At 43.0% G+C, this 20,805-nt stretch overlaps 1 non-coding gene and 1 pseudogene across 1 annotated transcript; both read right to left on the bottom strand.

The window, feature by feature from the left end:
• Window positions 1–539: 539 nt before the first annotated feature.
• LOC132646891 (small nucleolar RNA SNORA48) lies at window positions 540–685 on the bottom strand. Its single transcript, XR_009585229.1, has one exon. It is a non-coding gene; the product is annotated as a small nucleolar RNA SNORA48 (small nucleolar RNA).
• A 12,875-nt stretch (window positions 686–13,560) lies between these two features.
• On the bottom strand, window positions 13,561–15,648 carry LOC110555158 (heat shock protein HSP 90-beta-like; annotated as a pseudogene).
• Between the last annotated feature and the right edge of the window lie 5,157 nt (window positions 15,649–20,805).

Below are 20,805 nucleotides of genomic sequence, written 5' to 3' on the forward strand. Positions count from 1 at the left end.
GCACGCCTGCGCTGTGAGTTGGACGGCAGGTCGGTGGGTGGCATGGCAGTCCGCAGGTCTCCATCTGTCTTCCTCCTCCCACACTGCCTGGATTTGATTTCATTTTTTAAAATCTTATTTTTTTTTATTAATTACAATTTATTCACATTGTATCCCAGCTGTAGCCCCCTTCCTCATTCCCTCCCAATCTCACCCTCCCTCCCTCTTCTCCCATGCCCCTCCCCAAATCTACTGGTAGGGGAGGTCCTTCTCCCCTTCCCTCTGACCTGATGATCAGGTCTCATCAGGACTGGCTGCATTGTCTTCCTCTGTGTCCTGGTAAAGCTGCTCTCCCCATCAGGGGGAGGTGATCAAAGAGCAGGCCACTGAATTCATGTCAGAGACAGTCCCTATTCCCATTACTAGGGAACTCACATGGAGACTGAGCTGCCATGGGCTACATCTGTGCAGGGGTTCTAGGTTATCACCACACATGGTCCTTGTTTGGAGTATCGGTCTCAGAAAAGACCCCTGGGCCCAGATTTTTTGATTTGATTTCTTTATGAATCCTAGGCAGAAAACAGCTTTGACCACCACGACAGGCATCAAGCTGGGAAGAACAAAGGCCTGCCATCTGCTCTGCCCCTGACTGATATAAGAACAATATCACCAACAATGTGTCTCTTTGTCCATTGCCAAAGGGGCAGCCATGGGCTTCTGACAAGGTTTATAGCACCAGATGTGAGGAATGGTCTCAAATCCACTAATATAGAATTTTGGTGTTGAGAATCACTAGAGAAGAGACTAGAGGAAGAGGGTGATGGAGAGGTGAGGTCAGAGGATAGATGAGAGCAAATGGTTGCAAAACCTCGGTTCTCCAGAAATTATTTAGTTCTCACACACTCTTTAAACATTTCTGATGGATTTTCCATATTTTAATTCACTTATTAAGGTTTTGTACATTATAAATTTTATGGTGAACATTTCCCTCTAACATCCTTATCCTCCACTTCCCTTTGTGCCCGAGACATGTATGTATGTGTGTATGTGTGTGCATGTTGGCTACTTTAATGTCAACTTGACATGGCTAGAGTCATTTGTGGTTTTCTAAATCAGTTATTGATATGGGAGGGCTCAGCCCACTGTGGGTGGTGCCGACTCCCGGCAGATGGTCCTGGGTGCTTTGGGGAGCAAGCCAGCAAACAGCGCTCCTGCCTTGAGTTCCTGTCCTGACCTTCCTGGATGACGGACTTGGCAATAGCTGCGAGATGAAGCAAACCCTTTCTTTTTCTTCTCCAAGTTGCTTCTGGTCACAGTGTTTAATCACAGCAATAGAAACCTTAACTATAATAGAAACAGTTGCATCTCAGTGTCTTTCTCTATATCTGTGTGTGTATGTATATATACAGACACATATGTGTATATATATAATATATATTATATAATTTTATGTATTTATGTAACACACATATAATTTTATATATGTAAGATATGTATCATATATGTCTTTCTATATATGTACATATAATTTTATATATTTATGTAAGACACAATTTTATGTATGTATGTATTTAAGATAGTGTCTTTATATAAATGTGTATATATAATTTTATGTGTTTATAACACACACATATATAATTTTATATAGGTATGTAAGACAGTGTCTTTATATACATACATATATGCATAATGTTATGTACATATGTAAAATCTAGCAAGTACAATGACAGATAATGCTCAACATTTGTCTGTTTGAGATAGGTTTAATTAATTTACTCTGCTTATCTTCAGTTGTATCTGTTTTCCCATTTTATTCTTCTTTATGGCTGAAAAATATCCAGCCATATACCATTTCCTTATCTGTTCATTTGTTGTTGAACATGCTCTGTAATTTAGCTATTGTGGACCGTTCTGCAACAAACATTGATGCTTAAGTATTTCTGTGATGTGTTGACTTGGGCACACACCAAGGGGCAGTAGAGCTGGGTGTTGGTGACGCAGTTTTTGCAGAGACATGAACAATCCTCTCTTCACCCTAGATTGGGAACCAACGACAGACTAAAGCACAGACACCGCCCAAGAACAACTTGGTGAACCGATGAGCTCTGTTGGGGGCACTTACAAGAGTATGGGCGAGGGGTTACAGGAGCAGGGATGACTCAAAGACAGCCACATCACACAGCCCACCCCAGCAGGGGTGAGAGCTCATGAAAGCTGGAAACTTGGAACACGCTGCATATTCAGTACAGGTTAACAGGCGGGAAGCTGTCTTTTCCTGGTGCCTCAGTTTTTTGAGCGTCTTCTGGCAGCTTGGTCAGTCTTTGTTCCTTCTAGGCAGTTTGGCTCATCCCTGCTTCTTTCAGGCTCCTTGGATTTTTGTTCTGAACTTCTGACAAACAACTCAGCTGGTCTGAGAGTCTTTTTTTTTTTTTTTTCAGCTTGTTTTGTCTTAGAGTGACCCATAGCATTCTTTATTGCTTATATTCTCTTAGGAAGTGTGCTGGCTATTTTTACATCAACTTGTCTCAAGCAGAGTCATTTTAGAAGAGGGGACCTCAGTTGAGAAAATGCACTATCATATTGGCCTGTGGGGAAGCCCGTGTTAAATTTTCTTGAGAGATAACTGATGTGGGAGGGCTCAGCTCACTGTGGAAGGTGCTACTCTTCGGCTGGTGGTCCTGGAGGCGATAGGACAGCAGGCTGAGTAAGCCATGGGAACGTAGTGTGCCTCCATGGCCTCTGCTTCGGTTCCTGCCCTGACTTCTCTAGATGATGAACTATGATTTCAAAGTGTTAAGATGAAAGAAACCATTTCCTCCTCAAGTTGCTGTTAGTCAGGTTGTTTAATCACACCAGTAAAAACCCTAACTAGAACAGAAAGTGGGGGATCTAGTGAATCAGTTTCAGGGACTTCCTAAGGTTATTTAAAATTGTTTACTTCCTATCTTAATGAGCTTTCCCAGGATGTCCTACCTCTTTGTAAAGAATCTGTCGTAAAATATCTTGTCTTATCACATTTCCTTTACATCCTAAGTCTTAAGAAATTTTCTTCCAAGATGGAGGGTTTCAAGTTTGGAGAAAACTGTTACCCAACACTGGGTCATATGAAAGGTTTATTGCTCATTTTCAAGAACACTCTAGTTTACACACTTATCATCTGTAGAGAAGGGTCCCTTTTGTCCATACCTGCATCAGAATGTATTTGTAAAAATGGCTTCTGTTCTAATTGTGGTAAGATGGACTCTCAAAATAGTTTTGATCTAGACTTTTCTTATGGCTAGAGAAGTTGAACATCTTTTTATCTTTGTTGGTCATTTGCATGTCATATTTTTCAACAATAACTTTCATTTGAGTAAACTTTAAGAGTAAAGCTAGAGACACCTCTGCTTTCCTGTAAGTGGAACAGCCCAATACCACAAGGCACCAAAGCAGAGAGAAGAAGGAGGCTGAGAAGAAAACAGAAGGCCGAGAAAGCAAGCCTTCTACTTTAGTGTCCTCAGAGTTGAATGTGGTGGTAAAAAGAACTATATAGAAATTACATGAAGTACAATTTTCATAAAAGTCAAAAATAAATGTTTTGCACAGAACAAAAGATAAGCCTAAGCAAAGTAGCATTTTTGAACAAGGCCGCTAAAGTCGTGAATATTAGCAACAGCTAAAGAGTATAATTCTGCAGCAGGCAGAATCGAGATTTCAGTTTGGCATTTTAATAAGCTCAAGATTATAAGCTATTCTACAGGAGCAGTAATGACATACGGAGAATGTGTAGGATGTCCTGTGCCTCTGGTTGGCACATTGTCTACTTTTGAGCATGTGGAGTTTACACAGTCGTGTTAAATGGTTGTGTGGTGTGGGGAGTGGAGGAAGTCTCCAGTGTGTGAAGTTCTAAATGGATGCATGTTATTGACTTGAGCCAGCCATGTCAAGGACCCAAACCTTAGACCACTGGAAAAATGACAAAGCCTTCCCCAAGTGAGGCTCAGGGAAGTGGAAAAGCCTTTCCTCCTGGTCTGAGGGCAAATCTTGACAGTACATGCAGAAAGCGTCTACCGTGTTTCCAGCTTGAAGATTGCTCCATACAGAGATTGCTCCTAAGTGTAGCTAAATTTGTCCTCTTTCCCAGCTGGATGCCATAAACCCTACCTCTGTGTTTAATTGTATAGAATAACCCCACCCTCTTGTTCAAATCCATGCAATAACCTCATCTTTCTATTCCACTGCATATAATAAACACGCTGGGCTTCCAGGTGCTGTAGTTTCTCCGGCAGAGAGCTCAGATCACCTGATTCAAGTGTTTCTGCACGTTTGTGTGTCTGTCTTGTCTTCATTCCCGTGTGACCCCAGTCATGTCAAGTCCCCAGGGCTGTGCAAGGATCTGGCTCTCCAAAACGATGGTCTTTGCAAAAACAGCACCAGAATGAATGCAACAGTTGGCGCATTCTCATCTTCAAAAAAAGAAAGCTGCCCCAACACTGAAGAGCACTGGCTTCGGGGAAAGCTGTCACGCTCTGAAGTCACCCATGGTGTCCCAGAACGGGCAAATACCACCCTCATAAAAATCTATTGCTAAAGAGGAAACGGGTTTAAGGCTAAGTTCAAGTTTGCACAGTCATTCAGATCTTTTGGAGCCCATCAAGTCGTGTTTGAAGCATGCAAGTTTTCCAAGTTCTGTTTTGCAAAGGACAATACAGAAGAAATTGATGCGGCAGAGGTCCTTTTAAATAGGAGTAACATTCAAAGCTATAATTATGATGAAGGAAAATGAAAAATGTTAATATTGTAAAGCTTGCCAGCAGCTTTCATGAATCAGGTCTGTATCGAGTTAGGTAATATATACAATTATTTTCAGGTCGACCGCTTACGTTGCTGTAACATAGCTTTTGTGTCAGCACGCTGTTAGACTAATCAGAACCGCTGCACAGCCCTGCTCCCTTCCAACTGCAGCGTGCAATACCACAGCCGCAGAGGAGGCTCTCAGTATCAAACGACTACTGAGTGAGAGGAACTGACGGGTGGGTGGGCCTCCTTGTAACGGGATGTTGCAGGTCTTAGAAGGCACACAATCCGGTTTTTCAATCAGCCAGCGAGTTTGCCCACCCCCGGGGCTGGTTACTGCTGAGGAAGGACCCGGGGAGAAGGGTGTGGCACCAGTGGCCTCTGTCTTCTCCCATGCTGCAGCAGAAAGCTGCTTTTCCTTCATCTTTGCTCTTGCCATCTTGCCACTGCAAGAATATCACAGCGCTTTCCCATTTCTGCAATCATTCGCTTAGAGTCGGAATGGCTTTTGTCCCAGGCAGGGATCTCTTGCTTGTAATTTTGCTTTCTCAGGACAGTGACTTTGTGTTCCATCCATTTCCTCCTTTCCCAACGCTGCCTCAGGGATGTCATGATTCTCGCTCTAACTCTGCAATGGACTTCTGGAGACTAGGAGCTGGTTAGTTATAAATTAGGCAGATAGGGAAGGAGGCCTTGGGACCAAAGTCAGATGAGCTTTAGGTACTTCCACTTTTATCCAAAATGGCTGACTTCCGGGTTCATTTCTTTCTTTTTTGGTAGTTTCCAAAACACTTATTAATTTCTTATAAACTAGCAATTTCTCACTTGTTCTCTTAAATGCTTTAGAATTCTAATTAGAGTAGGCTGCCCATTTATCATTTTTTCTTCTATTGCCTAGAACGTCTAGTTTAATGTGCAAAAACTAATTTAGGGCTATCAACTGTTCCTGCTTCTGAGAGCCATTTCAAGTTGAATTACCACTGCTACCATGTTCGGGCATACAGAATGGAAGTTGTTTTCCCAAAACACTTCCTCCTTCCTTGGACTTGTTTCTTGCTTTAGTGTCATTTAAGAGGTAATTTTATGAAATTTGCTGCTCTCTGTGCGAGGTGGTGGGATTTGTGCTTCAGGGCAGAGCTCTGTGTTGCCTGTGGGAGTAGCTCCCTGAGAGTTCACACCCACAGGATGTACCTCCCACACTGTCCGATATTGTCTAGGGCTATCATCAGGGGCATTGCGAGAGTAGGTGATCATCTTCCTGGCTAAGCCCGTAGGGTAGAAGTACTGTCTTGGGCTTTCCAGGGAGGCTACTGCATGTCCTAGGGAGTCGCAACTACCCTATTGAAGAGGGGGAAGAAGTGCCCTTTAAATCTGGCATTTTTATGATGAGACACTCACAAAATTTCTAAATTAAAAGAGACAAGATTGCAATAAGCAGGAGAGAGGAGACAGGAAAAAGTAGCTTTAGATGTTGAGGGGTGGCAGGAAGCATAGGCTCCCATACAGATACTCCAAAGTGAGTGTTCTGAAACAAGTAAAGGAATATCCAAGCTATCAGTTCAGAAGAAAGAACTGGACTGTTGGCCAAATGGAAGGGAAGGACTGGACTTTAGAATGGGCTTCCCAACATGTCCCTAAGGTAGGCAGCATGGACAGTTGGCAGAAAAGATCCAAGATCATCTCGGCTCTGAATCTGGACCATTCCAACTCTCTACAACCAGTCAGTCCACCTGGTAGATCAATAGCAGATCAATAGCAGAGTTGTGATGTCTCTAGTTTCAGTCTCTAGTAGGAAGTAGAAACTGGTAAAGGAAAACAGTTTTATACACTTTTGGCCAAACTAGGAAGAGAAAGACTCCTGGTTTCTGTCTGCCTTCCCTAGAGCAGACAAAAGCCAGGAAATGTATGTGTGTGTTAGTTTAACTGTGAAATAAACTGTGAGAGTTGTGTGAGATGCCTTCTCTGGGTGGCTTTCTGCTCTGCAGGTGCTTTTGAGTCTTTCTCTTGTCCCGGGATGAGCTTCCCCAGGGCTCATTGTTTTGGGGTCCCTGTTTTAATAACCTGATAGCTGAAGGAAGGGGTACAGTTGTCTCTTTTTAGAGTAACTCCTTCCCTGTCAGGGTTTCAGCAATTACACAAAGAGAAGTTTTTACTGTTTCTGGCTGGCTCTGAAAGCAGGAATACCAAACGGCCTTTTCTTTTTTTTTTTTGCTGATTCCGCTTGAAGCTGTGAGTTAAAATATACCATTACCTCTTTCTTTCCCATGTTCTTTGGGCTTTAACTTTACTTAGGATAGCTCAGAATTCTTTACTTATGAACTTGGAGGGCAAACATGGAAAGAGAGGAGGCCTGAGGCCTGAGCCCTGGGACACTCTGATTTTTAGAGGTTGTGAGTCAGGAAGAATTACATAAATATTTGTGGCTGCTAACAGAACAGAGGTGGTGTACTTGGGAGTGTTGGAGTCCTGGTGCTATGGGCACTGTGAGAAAATGGAGACGAGCTATGTTTGTAAACCAAGGGACATGTGGCTTTGGTCTGATGGGACCATGGTACTCTCAGGGCTCTGAGCCACTATCCTTAGCTTGGGATTAGGATAAACTGATTTATAATCTAGTGAGTGGTATTGTTTTTTTCTGTGATCTCCAAAGTGGCAAAGTGATCTCCAAATGAGTTGTATCCAAGTCTTTTCCACAGATCTTCAACAGTAATTTACTTCATGCTTAAATGCATTTAAAAATATGTGCAATGAAATGCAGTGGCTGGTAACCATGCATGAGGAAGCAAGATTCAGTTTTTTGAATGTGGATTTGTGGGTGGGACCTTAGCTTTAATTTTGTCTCCAGACAGTTTCTTCCTTATTATAGCACCTTGTTAATTCTTTGAATTATATCTGCTAAGCTGAAATGTATGTATCACAGTTGGATAGAATCAATACTAATTCTTATGGAAATAACTACCCCATGGAGTGGTTTGTTTTGTCAGGGTGTAGGGCTTTTTTGGTCCTGTCTTAGCCTCATGGTGAACACCCTCCCTTTGGTATAGTCTGACAGACTAGGCAGAATTACTGTGAGGAACTAAGATCCTCACTCCAAAATAAGAGTGCTTTCATTTCATAGTAAAAGACATGGAGACTTAGGGCAGTAAAAGCAGTTAGTTTATTTCCTTTGCATTGTCCAATACCAACCTGGAACAGCAGGTGCCATGATTGAGTACAGAAGACAATCCTTAAACCCTAACACATGAGCCTTCTCTTTTTGTCTTCATGAGTAATCAGGAGGGACAATCTTACATGCCATTGAGGTTTTACTTCTCTATCTCAAAAAGCCACTTTTTCTCACGAAAACCAAGCGTGGGCTCATAGCTAACTTTTACATCTTGTTGATTTTTCTTTGTTTGTTTTTCAACACAGCGTTTTTCTGTTTAGCCCCTGACTGTCCTGCCACTCCCTCTGTAGATCAGGCTGGCCTTGAACTCACAGAGATCTGCTTGTCTCTGCCTACTAAATGCTGGGACTAAAGGTGTGTGCTACCACCCCTAGCTCATCCTGTTGCTTTTAAAGCTTATGAGAAACAGGCTTGTAGGTGAGCTTGGCTGTGAGTTACTTAGTTACTTCTATATTGCTGTGCTCAGACCCAATGACCAAGGCAACTTATAGGGGCTTACAGTTTCAGAGGGATGGGGTTCATGACCATCATGGAGGGGAGCAAGGCAGCAGGCAGGCAGGCAGGCAGGCAGGCATGGTGCTGGAGCAGTAGCTGAGAACTCACATCTTGCCCACAAGCATGAGACAAGAGGAAGCCAACTGGGAATGGCACGGGCTTTGAAACCTCAAAGCTTGCAACCCAGTGACATACCTTCTCCAAAAAGGCCACACCTTCTAATCCTTCCCAAACAGTTCCCTCAACTGGGGACCAAGTATTCAAATATGTAGGGGCCATTCTCATTCAGACCACAACAGTGAGCAAAGCGCTCTGTAGCCCTTAGCATTATTGCTTTGGAACAGGGGCTTTCAATAAAATGGAAGCTGGTTGTTTTGCCTAGGCTGGCTGGCCAGCTAGTTCTCAGGACCTGCCTGTCTCCTCCTCACGTTGCTGCTGTTACCAGTATGTTGAGGCCCTGCCTGACTTTTACGTGGGTGCCGGGGATTCAATATCAAGTCCTCATGTTTGCGGAGCAAGCCTGTGGGCCACAGATCCAGCCAGCTTCTATCATTCTCTTAGGCATGAGCTCTCCAGCTCATCCACATAGGTTGAGCCTGCATCTCCTCCATTGTTTGACACACTGTTTTCTAACGTGATTTAGGCTCTAGTGTCCTCTTGAACAGATGGGCCATGCATGAGCTTATATATTTCTTATCTCTGTGTGTGGCATATCCCATATACCAAGAACCCTCCCCTCCCTTTGCTATACTGTGCTTGTACAGAGTACTTATAATACAAATTAATTTATAAATTAGTCAGAATGAGAGAGTAACAGTAATGGAGCATCTATGACAACATACTTTACTAAAGATTATGTGAATGTAGTCTCTCCATCCTCTTGAAATATCTTGTTATATTGTAGATTTTAGCAGCCTCAGCAGTTCTGTTTGTTTGTTTGTTTGTTTTTTTGGTCTCTTGGTGAGAAATTTACCTTTTTTTTTTTAACTTAAAGCATTTTATAGATTCATCCTAACATGATCCAATTGCTGACATTCATAGTTTTAAATGTTGAGCCCATTGTTAAGTAAAGGTCACTTGAATGCAAGGCCCACAATTCCAAGGGAGCTGAGCTAATGACTAGGATGATGATTGAGTAGCTCCAGGGCAGGTAGTATATACAATGTGGATACACAGAGCAAATTGCTTAATGTTCCAAGTGGGACAGAGGGAAAAGGGACAGCTTTCCCCCATTATTCAGGATGGTGATCTACTGTTTCAAATTCATGAATTATGTGTTTCTGAATTTTCCTTGTTAATTTTCAGAGTTAATTGACTGCACAAAACTAAAACTGCAGGAGTGAAACCATGGATTAGGAGGGCTCTATAGCCAGTGACGTTTTCTGAGTAAGCCAGAAAGCATGTGACCGTGACCTTCAGGGACCTGGTGTTTAGTCCATGGTTTGGGAAGAAGCGGGTAGAATCTGAACATCCAGAGTCTGGTTGGACTGTTCTGCAGGTTCCCCGTGCTCTTGAGAGTCAGGGGGCTAGCTCTGTTTCTCCACCCTGCACTCTCATCTGTGGAGCGCAGTGGTTGTGACTGACAGTTGCTTAGTCAGTCTGCTTCCTGGGAGCTGCCTTGCCGGGTGTGTGTGGGGGCACATGCAGTGGTAGGCATGTGTTTGGGACCAGCTGTGCCCCTGCACCCTCGAGGCAGGGTGGATCCATGTGCTGGCTACAGTCTCAAGGCTCTCCGCTTCAGCTCCTGCTGTTTGGCGGCCTGGGTTTTTGCTCTTCCTCTCATCCGTTTGCTGGCGAGAGATTGCTTTTCTGCAGAGCTCTGTGTTCCCAGTACTTCTAACACACTCATCAGTTTGCTTGTGAGACAGTCTCGCTTGGGGGCTGGACCATGTGGTGGGGCATCTCTGCTTCCGGAGGAGGGCTTGGTCCTCAGGACATGTTCTTGAGATGGAGGAATGAGTGACGGATAAGCAGGAACAGGTAGATGAGTTAACACTGCTTAGCACACCAGGAAAATCCTTGCTGCAAAGGCTTGGGAAGTAGTCAAGGAGCCTGTTTTATCTCTTGCTTGCTCTTGCTTCTTCAGCTGCTTCAGGGAGGAGAGGCATGTGAGCACATCCCTTGGCTCCTGGTCAGTCACTTCAAGCCCCAGAAGAAACAGGCTGAGGAAGGAGATTCCTGTCACGGTGGCTGAGACAGTGAAAGTGAGAGATCTGCCCAGTTCCGGATCACGGATCACCACGCTCACCTGCCTGCAGCGGTCCCCAGAGAGCAACTTCCGAGACAACAGTCTAGATCTATTTAAGCATCAGGTATTCCAAGGTATTGTTTGAATTTCTGGAGAGCAGAAGCCTCGTGTCTCACTGGAATTATTAACCTGCAGCTATTTTTAGAAGCACGAGACAAGCCTGTCTTCAAAGCTGCTGCTGCACAAAGCTCTGAATTCCCGCAAAGCAAGCCACATGCTTATGTCTTAGCTTTGCCAGACAGGAGGGCTTCTCCGGGCAATTCTTGCACATGGCCTTGGGAACAGGTGGGACTCAGGCTTGTAGGTGAAGGGAAGGGAGAGCTAGCGTCACCATGGTACTGTCAGTACAGGATCAGTCAAAGGGATGTGTTCCCTGTGCTGGCCGGCCAGTGAGAGATCAGAGGTCCCAAGTTCAGATACACAAGGTGGCTGCAGAAGCCTTCCCTGCAGCCTCTGCTTCAGCGCAAACCCCACTGGGACCAGAGTCAAGCTCTTTTTCTTGTTAGCCACTCCTTGCTCAGTCCATGACAAGAAAAGGAAAAGCCCTACCAGAGAGGACTGCCTTCCTTGGGTTGTGTTTGAAGCCTTCAAAACAGTGAGTGGATGACAGGGGGCAGACTGGGGCTTATGGGCTGTTGCAAGTACTGCTCCTGTTTCTACAGGCGGCACATTTACAGACGTGTGAATTTGCTGTTTCAGCTGGCGAATTTTTCCGGGTTCATGTCAATCACCACAGGCTGAAAAGCATGGTGACCTGGAAGTGTGCTGAATGGCACCAACACGGGGATGCTTGATGACGTTCTGTCCTCGAAAGGAACTTTTGGGTGTGGCCTGACACCATCCCAACACTGGGCTTTGGTTGGCCCCTCTGTCGGTTAGCTTTTTGTCTCTGTGAACTGGATACCCCACAGAGACAACTGAAGAGGGAAGGAACTTATTTTGGCTTATAGTTTCATAGGGAGCAGTGTTTCGTGGTATTGGGGGGGGCACACAGAGCTGAGCAGTTCACATCATGGTGGACCAGGAAGGTCGATGCCAGTTCCCTGTGGCTGTTCTTCTTTTCCCAGTATCAGCGCGTCCAAGCTCTCAGTTTAGGAGACGCTGCCACAGACACCGAGGGTGGGTCTCCCCATCAGTTGCTTTGTTCTTGAGGACTCACTGATCCAAGTGGTTATAAATTCAATCAAGCTGACAGTGGAGGTTCAACCCCAGGGAAGCAGCTCCTCACACATGGAACGGGGTGCTAGGATAGGGAGTATTAGATGTGTCAGTGGCAATCAATACTCATGGAGGCCATGATGCATTACTCAGAGTCAGCATTGTGGAGCAGAGCACAGGCCAGGCCTTCCCAAGGTGGCATTGTCCCTGGGCATTGGTTCTACTCCACACTGACTCTTGTTTTCAAACTTCCAGTTTTTTTAAAAAAATTTTTTAATGACTGAATCATGAGATGTCTAGACTAGGGCTCTAGTCTGAGCTCATGCTGGCCATCCTGATTGGTTCTTCTGTGAGCACTTGGCCTTCCCTTGCCACACCTCCAATACTGAATTCAGTGTTTTTATCGCCCCTCCTGCTTGTTGAAACCTGTGTGCATGCCTTTTAGAAATGCCACGAGCACTTGATTGTAAAGGCACTTGCTCCCCCAGCCCAATCGTGTGGAAACTGTCCCATGAGACTTCCTGGCCGACATGGACAAACAGTGGCCGCACAGGGAAGCCCAGGGCCACCACATTCCTGGTTCCTGAGCTGAAAGGAACCTTAACTGAAGAGATACACATATGTGGAGATCACTCAGGCTCCCAAGCCCAGTCATGCTTTATAAACAGGCACCATTGGCTCCAGACTCCATGAGAAGGAGCATCTTGGGGTTGAGAATGGAGGGAGCCACGCCCATAAGCAGTATACAACTCCGACTCAAAACAGATCCCACAGCTAACAAGGTTACAATTTTTAGGAAAGGAATAAATAAATAAATAAAGAAAGAAAGAGAGAAAGAAAGAGAGAAAGGGAGTGCACAGCAGACTCCAATGGGAAGCAGGATGTGTTCAGAGAAGAACCACCAGATAGAAATTGCACTGCTGTGTGTTCATGCATGAGGCTGAGCTCTGACTATTCAGCATCAGGCACAGAACTCCCTTTGAGTTAGGAAGAAGACCCTGTGGTGCATGCCTGCTTGATTTGGGCAGCCACACACCCTTCTACAGAAGTAAGACTTCCTAACTTGCCAAAAAACTTTGAGTCATGTGGTCATTTTCTTGAGACCTCAGGGTCATATATATATTTTATAATAGTTGTAGTAATTGAATTATTGAGGGAAGTGGGAGAACATTTGATATTTACCATGTTTTCCATGCTGAAGAAGACATTGAGAAGTTAACAAATGTTCAGCCTCTTTAATTGGAATCTAAAAGCATCTAAGAGAATAAATGATGAAATTGCTAGTTAGCAAGAAATCAGTGGGAGTTTTAGAAATTATATCAAGATCAAAACAAAGTGATGTTAAATAAGCAGAAAGTAAAGATGAATTCTGAAGAACATAGTTTCACTCTTCCCTGTCTTCTGCCAAACTTCTCCCTCCATTATCAGCTTTTCCTACTCTCCTCTCTACTAATCTTCAATGGCAATGGAAGGTTTTAAAAACTGCATCTTCCTTATTTTGCATACTTTTAATTTCAGAACAAAATAAAGCAAGCAAACAAACAAACCCCACAATTCCCAATACCCAACCCTGCTATTCTGCAGGAGGGGATTTTCCTGCCTTAAGGCACAAGGACAGGATTGAACAGATCTTTTCGACATGAGCGGAGAGCCAGGTTGGTCAGGGCCAGTCAAGGCTGCTGGGGGAGCCACAGGGAAACTATACAGAGGGCATGGGCTTCTAATGCTGGGGGGGTCTCTAATCTTCCATGCTAGAGGCATCCTCATCCTCCTCAAGTGGGGGGGATCTCATCAGGAGCAGCAGCACTGGGCTCCTCTGCTGTCCCCTCATCTTCATCAGTGCTCAGGCCTAGCTTCATCATGTGGTAGATGAGGTTGGAGTGGGTTTGGGGGGTCCTAAAGTGAGAAACCAGAGGAGAGCAGAGCAGTTTCAACCAGCAGCACCACTAGGTCCTTGGTAGCTTTGTCATTTTTGTCTGCCACAGGGTCTCCACAACGGGGTGGTCAGGATTGATCTCTAGGTGTTTTATTTCTTCCATTATGTAGCCCATTGTAGAGTTGTCTCACAATGCCTGGGCCTTCATGATCCACTCCATCTTGGTTGTCCAGTCATAGGTGCTTGTCAAAAAAAAGCAGGGCGAAGAGATACGCCTATTGGAGATTGTCACCTTTTCAACCTTCTTAGCCAAGATCTCCTTCATGAGCTTGCAGAGAATCTCAAACTTTGCCTTGCTCTCCTCCATTTTCTTCTTCTCTTCCTCATCCTCTGGTAGCTCCAGGCCCTCCTTAGTCACTAGGACTGGGCTCTTTACATCAAAAACCTTGATCTGCAGCATGCAACACTTGTCAGTAGGCTCAGTCATATACACACCTCAAAGCCCCTCTTCTGTATACGCTCTGAAAAGAGTTGGCCACCCTCTCTTTGCTCTCACTAATGATACAGTAGATGGACTTTTGTGTCTCCTTCATGTGAGACACATACTGTGACAGGGAAGTCATCGCATCCCCCGACTGAGAGGTGTGATGGGGGAGGAGCTCAGAGAGGCAGCAGCCATTAGCAGAATCTTCATGGTTTCCAAGTTTTCAATTCTTGGAGAATGCCTTATAAAATTTCTTGTGGTTCCCTTTGTCTTCAGCCAACTCAGAGAAGAGCTCAAAACACTTCATCACCATGTTTTTGTGGATGACTTTCATGATCTTGCTCCGCTGGTGCATTTCTCAGGAGATGTTCAGGGGCAGGTCCTTGGAGTCAGATAAAGTTGAGGTGCTCAAGTATCAGCTCATTATAGCTGTTCATGGTGAACACATGATAGACATCTAGTTTGCTGTTTTTCTTCTTTATCTTGTTTTCAAAAAGGTCAAAGGGAGCTCACTTAGGAATGAAGAATGATGCCCTGAATTCTAACTGACTTTCTATAAAGAAGTGCTTGACTGCCAATCACTGGTGAGGCTCCTTTAGAATTCACTGCATTCCTGAGTGATGTCATCAGGATTTCTGGTCCAAACAGGCTTAGTCTTATTCAACTCTTCTTGATCAATGTATTTTTCTATAATCTTCATTTTATCTTTTCTTACCCTCCTCATTTGATCCCACATTTTCAGTCTTAGGCTTCTCCTCATCATCCTTATCTTCTTTTTTCCTCACCTTTCTCTTCCTCAACCTCATTACCATTAATCTCCTTTTCTCATTCTTTCTCCAAATAGAGGGTGATGGGATGGCCTATAAACTGTGAATGTTTCTTCACCACTTCCTTGGTCCTCTTTTCATTTAAGCATTCTGTCTGGCCTTCTTTGAGTTGAAGGATCACCTTGGTACCCCAGCCTTTGGGTTCACTGTAGTATGCATGAACTGTAAAGGACCCATTGGCAGAAGACTACTCATCATCATTGTGCTTTGTGATAACAACCACTCTCTCTGCCACTAGATTGGTAGAATAGAATCCAACACCAAACTGCCAATGATGGAGAGGTCTGCACCAGCCTGGAGAGCCTTCATAAAGATTTTTTTGTGTGCCAGAATTAGCGATGCTTTACAAGTTAGTTATGAGATCAACCTTGGTCATGCCAATGCCTGTGTCCACAAAGTCGACACGTGCTCCTGAGAGTCCTGAGGGAGCACATGTTGTCAGTTTTCAGTTCTTTATCACTGTCTAACTTGGAATAGTCTGTCAGGCTCTCATAGTTGAGTCTTGTCCAAGGCATCAGAACCATTAGAGATCAACTCAAAGGAAACTTGCCTTGTTAAATAGAAAGTATTGAAAATGAGGGACATGTATTGGGCAAAGATCTCCACCTCATCCTCTCCATACTGCACTTCCTCAGGCATCTTGACAGGAAAGCCAAGTAGCAGTACAGAGCAGGGTGGGCCCAGACCATGTCTGACTCACTTGACAAGTCTAGGCTGTGCAGGGGTGACCCGAGACCAGTGGAAGTTCTTATCCAAGAAAAAGATCTCTACAACCTTTTAAACACAGAGCCCAGAGGAAGTGATCCCAAACTGTTTGTCCTGGACAAAAACTGAGCTGAAAACTATGATCACATGGTTTCCCAAGTCCCGCCAATATTTGTTGGTACTGATGAGCGTGTTTCAGACCATGCTACTGACCCGCAAGCCCTTTTGACTTTTCTTGTTTTGTAAAGGTGTGTGCCTTTTCTCAGTTAACTCTTAAAGCAGGGTTGGTGGTTTGTTGGGATGTGCACAGGGAGCTCATCCTCTACCTTTTGGCCATCCTCGAGCCATCTCCACATTCAGATCAATTCCTATGTCCTTGACCATGCTCCCACTTGAACTTAGTGTAACTGTGTTGTGGGTCTTACAGTTTCTTGTCAGGCTGGCTCCATGACAGTGGTTGACTTCATGAGCTGTTTGTGTCATGTCTGTCGGCCTAGCTGCTGGCCCGTGTTCTGATTCATTCCTCTTGTTTTATGCTCGTTTTTACTCTCCTGTGCTATACTGTGTTGTTCCCACGTATGCCTCACTATGTTCTTTTCTCCCTTCCATGTTGTCTAATAAGGCTGCTGTCTCAAGCCCATCCTACCCAAAGTCAGATATGCAACAGCTAATTGTGACACTGGGTTAGGACCAAAAACAAACAAACAAACAAACAAACAAACAAACAAACAACAGTGCAAGATAGAAGTTTTAAAATCTAAGCAGTGGGGTTGGAGATGTGACTCAGTGGTTAAGAGCACTAGATGCTCTTCCAGAGGACCCAGGTTTGATTACTGGCATGGCAGTTCTATAACCATTTGTAACTCCAGTTCTAGGGGAGATAGCCTCTTTCTGGCCTCTTTGGGCACCAGGCACATATGTGGTGCTGGACAGACATGCAGGCAAAACACCCATATATAAAATAATAAAGCAATAAGCTTTACTTAAGACAACAACAACAATAAAAAAGCTTTAGGGTTTGAACAAATGAACAGGTGATTATAATTATTTTTCATTCTGTTACAAATTTAGATCAACACTCCTTGTTTAAAATTTACAAACCTGCTTTGTTGCATCACTTTGTCTAAGGCTAAGATTTTGACTGAAAAGTCATGTAATCTTGCTTTATGAGTGAGTTTCTGGAAGCTACCTTTAGATATTTATTGTGTGAATTGTCTACATGGTACCCTTCCATAAAGGGCCAGTTTAAATCAGCTTATAGGAAAGTAAGTGCTCATGTAAATTTAGTTTAAATTTTTTTAACTCATAGAAAAAACTGAAACAATAAATTAGTTAATTTAAACTTATTGGTAAGAGAAAATAGAAATGTGTCAAAGACACCAAGCACATTTTTTTTATGTGTATTTGTGTTACTATTGTTAGATATTTAACACATAGTACCCACATCTATGTTTCAAATACAACTTTCTGGGGCTGGGGAGATAGCTCAGTCAGTGCAGTGCCTGCTGCATGAACATGGGGATGTGTGTTCAAATCCCCAGATGTCTTCATGTCTGAAGGTGGAATAGATGGGGTGGGAGTTGTGAGGGAGGGCCTAAGGAAGAGGAGGAGGGAGGAGAAACTGCAGCCAGGATGTAATATATGTGGGAATAATAATAATTAAAAAGCTTGGTATGGACAAGTATCTGTAATCCCAGGCTGGGGAGGCAGACATAGGCAGGTCCTGCAGGCCATTGGCCAGCCAGGCTCGCTGAATCAGTGAGCTCCAGGTTCAGCGAGAGAGCCTGACTCAACAAGCAAGGTGGGACACAACAGAGAAGGACACCTAATGTTGAGCTCTGGCTTCCACATGTATGCACAACACACGTGTGTGTTCCTGCATGCGCACGCACACACACACACACACACACACACACACACACACACACACACACGGGAACGGGGGGCGGGAAGAGAGGAAGAGAGAGAGAGGTGCAAATGTAGCTTTCTAGGTTTTAATTAAAATACAACATTTTAGTTAAGAAGATGAATTTTCTAGATTCAGAAATTTTATAAAGAAAAATAAGTATTTCAAGTATGAAAGCGAGGTACAAAAGTCCTAAAGTATACTTTTAAATATACTTTTGATAAAAATGCTAAGTGAAAAGGAAATGCTTTGAGATGGGAAAGGATTTCGTGTGGTGAAGTAAGATCCCAACCACCTGCTGTGCTGAAAAACCAGGGCGGATTGACTCCTGGGCTTGTGTTTTTTCACTTTTAAAGTGTGCCAAGTCCTTCTGAGAACACAGCCATGCGGGCTTCTGAGAGTCTGGGGGTAGTCATCTGGAACCACGTCAGCTACTGAAAACCCCAGCAACGGAACGCAAAACACCACCACTGACACTTCTGCTAACTCTCACCCTTGCAACATAGTCCTTAAATCTTTTTATTTTTAGAGTGTTTGAAAAGTGTTTGAGATGTTTGGACTTTGTCCTGGTGTGATTTCCTGAAGGGTAGGGATGCCGATGATGTTGGTCTAAGGAAAACTACAGACAACGAGGAGGATACGGTCTCTCACTGTCAACGTTTTTATTCTGGCTGTTGCTTACCCAAGTCTCCATAGTTTATTTGATCCAAGTCTTTACAGTTTTGAAAAGATTCCAATCTTTTATTGTTGTCATAAAATAATTCTTCCATTATTCAGTGTAATTGGAAGAAAATGTAGTTTATAGATTGGCAGAGACTTATTTTACCTCTTCCAAAAGAAGCCTCATTTTTGGAGAACTTCTTCATAGATATAAAACACCTACAGCAAAAATGACAGGACTTCTAAGAGAAACAGAAGACCATTAAGGGGGTCCAACTGGCTCACTAGTGCTCCTGATAATGGAACTGCTAAGATTCAGTAAATTCCTTAATATAACTGATATAACTGATAGTTAGGATAGCTGATATTAATCTATCAGCACAACCTGTCCTGATGACCATATGTAAATATAACTATATATTTTTTGATCCGGTGCCTAACCACACCTCTCATCCACACTAACTCCAGCTTGCGGGGTTTGAGTTTCAGAGGACGTATAGGCCACCACCAGGGCTGGAAGGCTCAGGAAATCTTGAGGCACACTCAGGTTTAAACCTATTTTGGGGGGTCTTCAACTTTGTTGACTCATTAAGCATATTCATAGACTTGGGCTGACTCTTTATATAAAAAAATGTCAAAAATAATCAGTCACAATAGCATTATGGTGTTTTAACTAGTTTATTTTTTTAAATCAAACTTGGACAAATGTTAGAGCCGAAAGCTACTTCACTGAAGTAGGTATAGGTATAGAAACTAGGAATTTTAAAGACAAACTGGGTTTGCTAAAAATAATAAAGGCATGCCTTAGGAAAAGATTCATGTTCAAAACATAGAACATACAGAGACAACATTATTTTTTAAAAGACAGAATGTGTAACCTAAGAGATGGTGCTTCATGAGACCATGTTTTCCTCTGAAATTAGTCTTCAATGGTAGTCCATAGTACAATTAGTTGAAATTGTAAAAAGACTAAATAATAGTCTTATTTTGCCAATGGAAGGTAAATAGCCTGTATTACAAAATGACTCCAATGGAAGTCATTCTCTTTTTGATTGTAAAATGAGGACTAATACTGGGTTATCCACCGAATCCACCAAATCTTGATCTTTCATAAGTCTGGCTCTCCATTGTCATTAATGTTTGTTACTTGGAGAAAAGCAAATTTTTGTTGAGGAAAAAAAAATTCAAAATGATACTATCTTATTATCTGATTTAGCCTGTACTATGACTGTTTACTTACCCAAGCTAAAATCTGGTATAATAGGGAATAGTAAGCAAAGGGATTATTAGCCACAAAGAAGAGCTAGGGTAATTTAGACATGAAAGCCCAATCATTTCTAAAATTAGAACCTTGTTATTCCACATGAGATTTTGGGTTTGAAATCAAGCCGGCCAGAAGGAAAAGCTAGAATTTAAAAAAAAATGTACTTCAAACCCTCAAAACATCAACTAAACTATTTCATTGACTATAGTAACTATAATACCAGTGAGAAAGCAGATCAGTCTAGTTAAAGATTATCAAGGAACATGGAGAGAATTTGGGGGAGGGTAATTAAAATGTTTTTCCCTGCTTCATCTGCTATTTTTATTTCTTTTTGATTATTTTAACTTGACTATAATACTATTTTTAAAAATAATATTTTTATTAATTCTTTGAGAATTTCATGTGATGGATTTTGATCACATTCATTCCCCTACCCCAGATTCACCCCAGAGTCTCCCCTACTTCACATTCTCTCTTTTAGATATAGTAATATTTTTTATTTTATTAAAGAATGAATGAATGAATGAATTTTTTGGTTTTTCAAGATAGGGTTCCTTTGTGTAACAAGAGCCCTGGCTGTCCTGGACATATATATCTATATACATGAATGTCTATATTCATATATATATATATATATATATATATATATTTTTTTTTTTTTTTTGAGACAGTGCTTCTCTGTGTAGCTCTGTCCATCCTGGAACTCACAGAGATCCACCTGCCTTTGCCTTCCAGAGGGCTGGGATTACAAGCTTGTCTATGTAAATATTATGTCAGCTACCAAAAACCAAAAAATAAATTAAAAAAAGGAAGGAAAAAAAACCAAACCAATTATATGTTATTTTTTTATTGCCTGACGGGGAAAGTTTTATTTGGCTTACAGTTGAGGGGAAGTCATGGCAGCTGGAGCTTCAGGAAGCAGAGTGAACCTAATGCTCAGTTTCCATTCCTGTCTCACTCAGTCTGACAGCCAGGGTAAGTCTTCCCTTCGCAGTTAACCCTCTTGATGATCTCTCACAGGCGAGCCCAGAGGCTTGTCTCCTAGGTGATGCTAGATCCTGCCAATTGTCAAATAGTATTAGCCATCTTATGCATGATGGCTGGTAATGTCAATATTATGCAGGGACCTCTTCCTTTATGGCTTTAGCAGCTATTTCTATCTCCCGAAGACTTCTTTGCAGTCCACATAGACTCATTTTTTATTAGCTCCTAGCACTAAGCCTTCTTAGTGTCCATGGGACATAAAACATTGTTACAATCA

This window comes from Meriones unguiculatus, chromosome 12 (assembly GCF_030254825.1).
Source record: "Meriones unguiculatus strain TT.TT164.6M chromosome 12, Bangor_MerUng_6.1, whole genome shotgun sequence".
NCBI classification, from domain to species: domain Eukaryota; kingdom Metazoa; phylum Chordata; class Mammalia; order Rodentia; family Muridae; genus Meriones; species Meriones unguiculatus.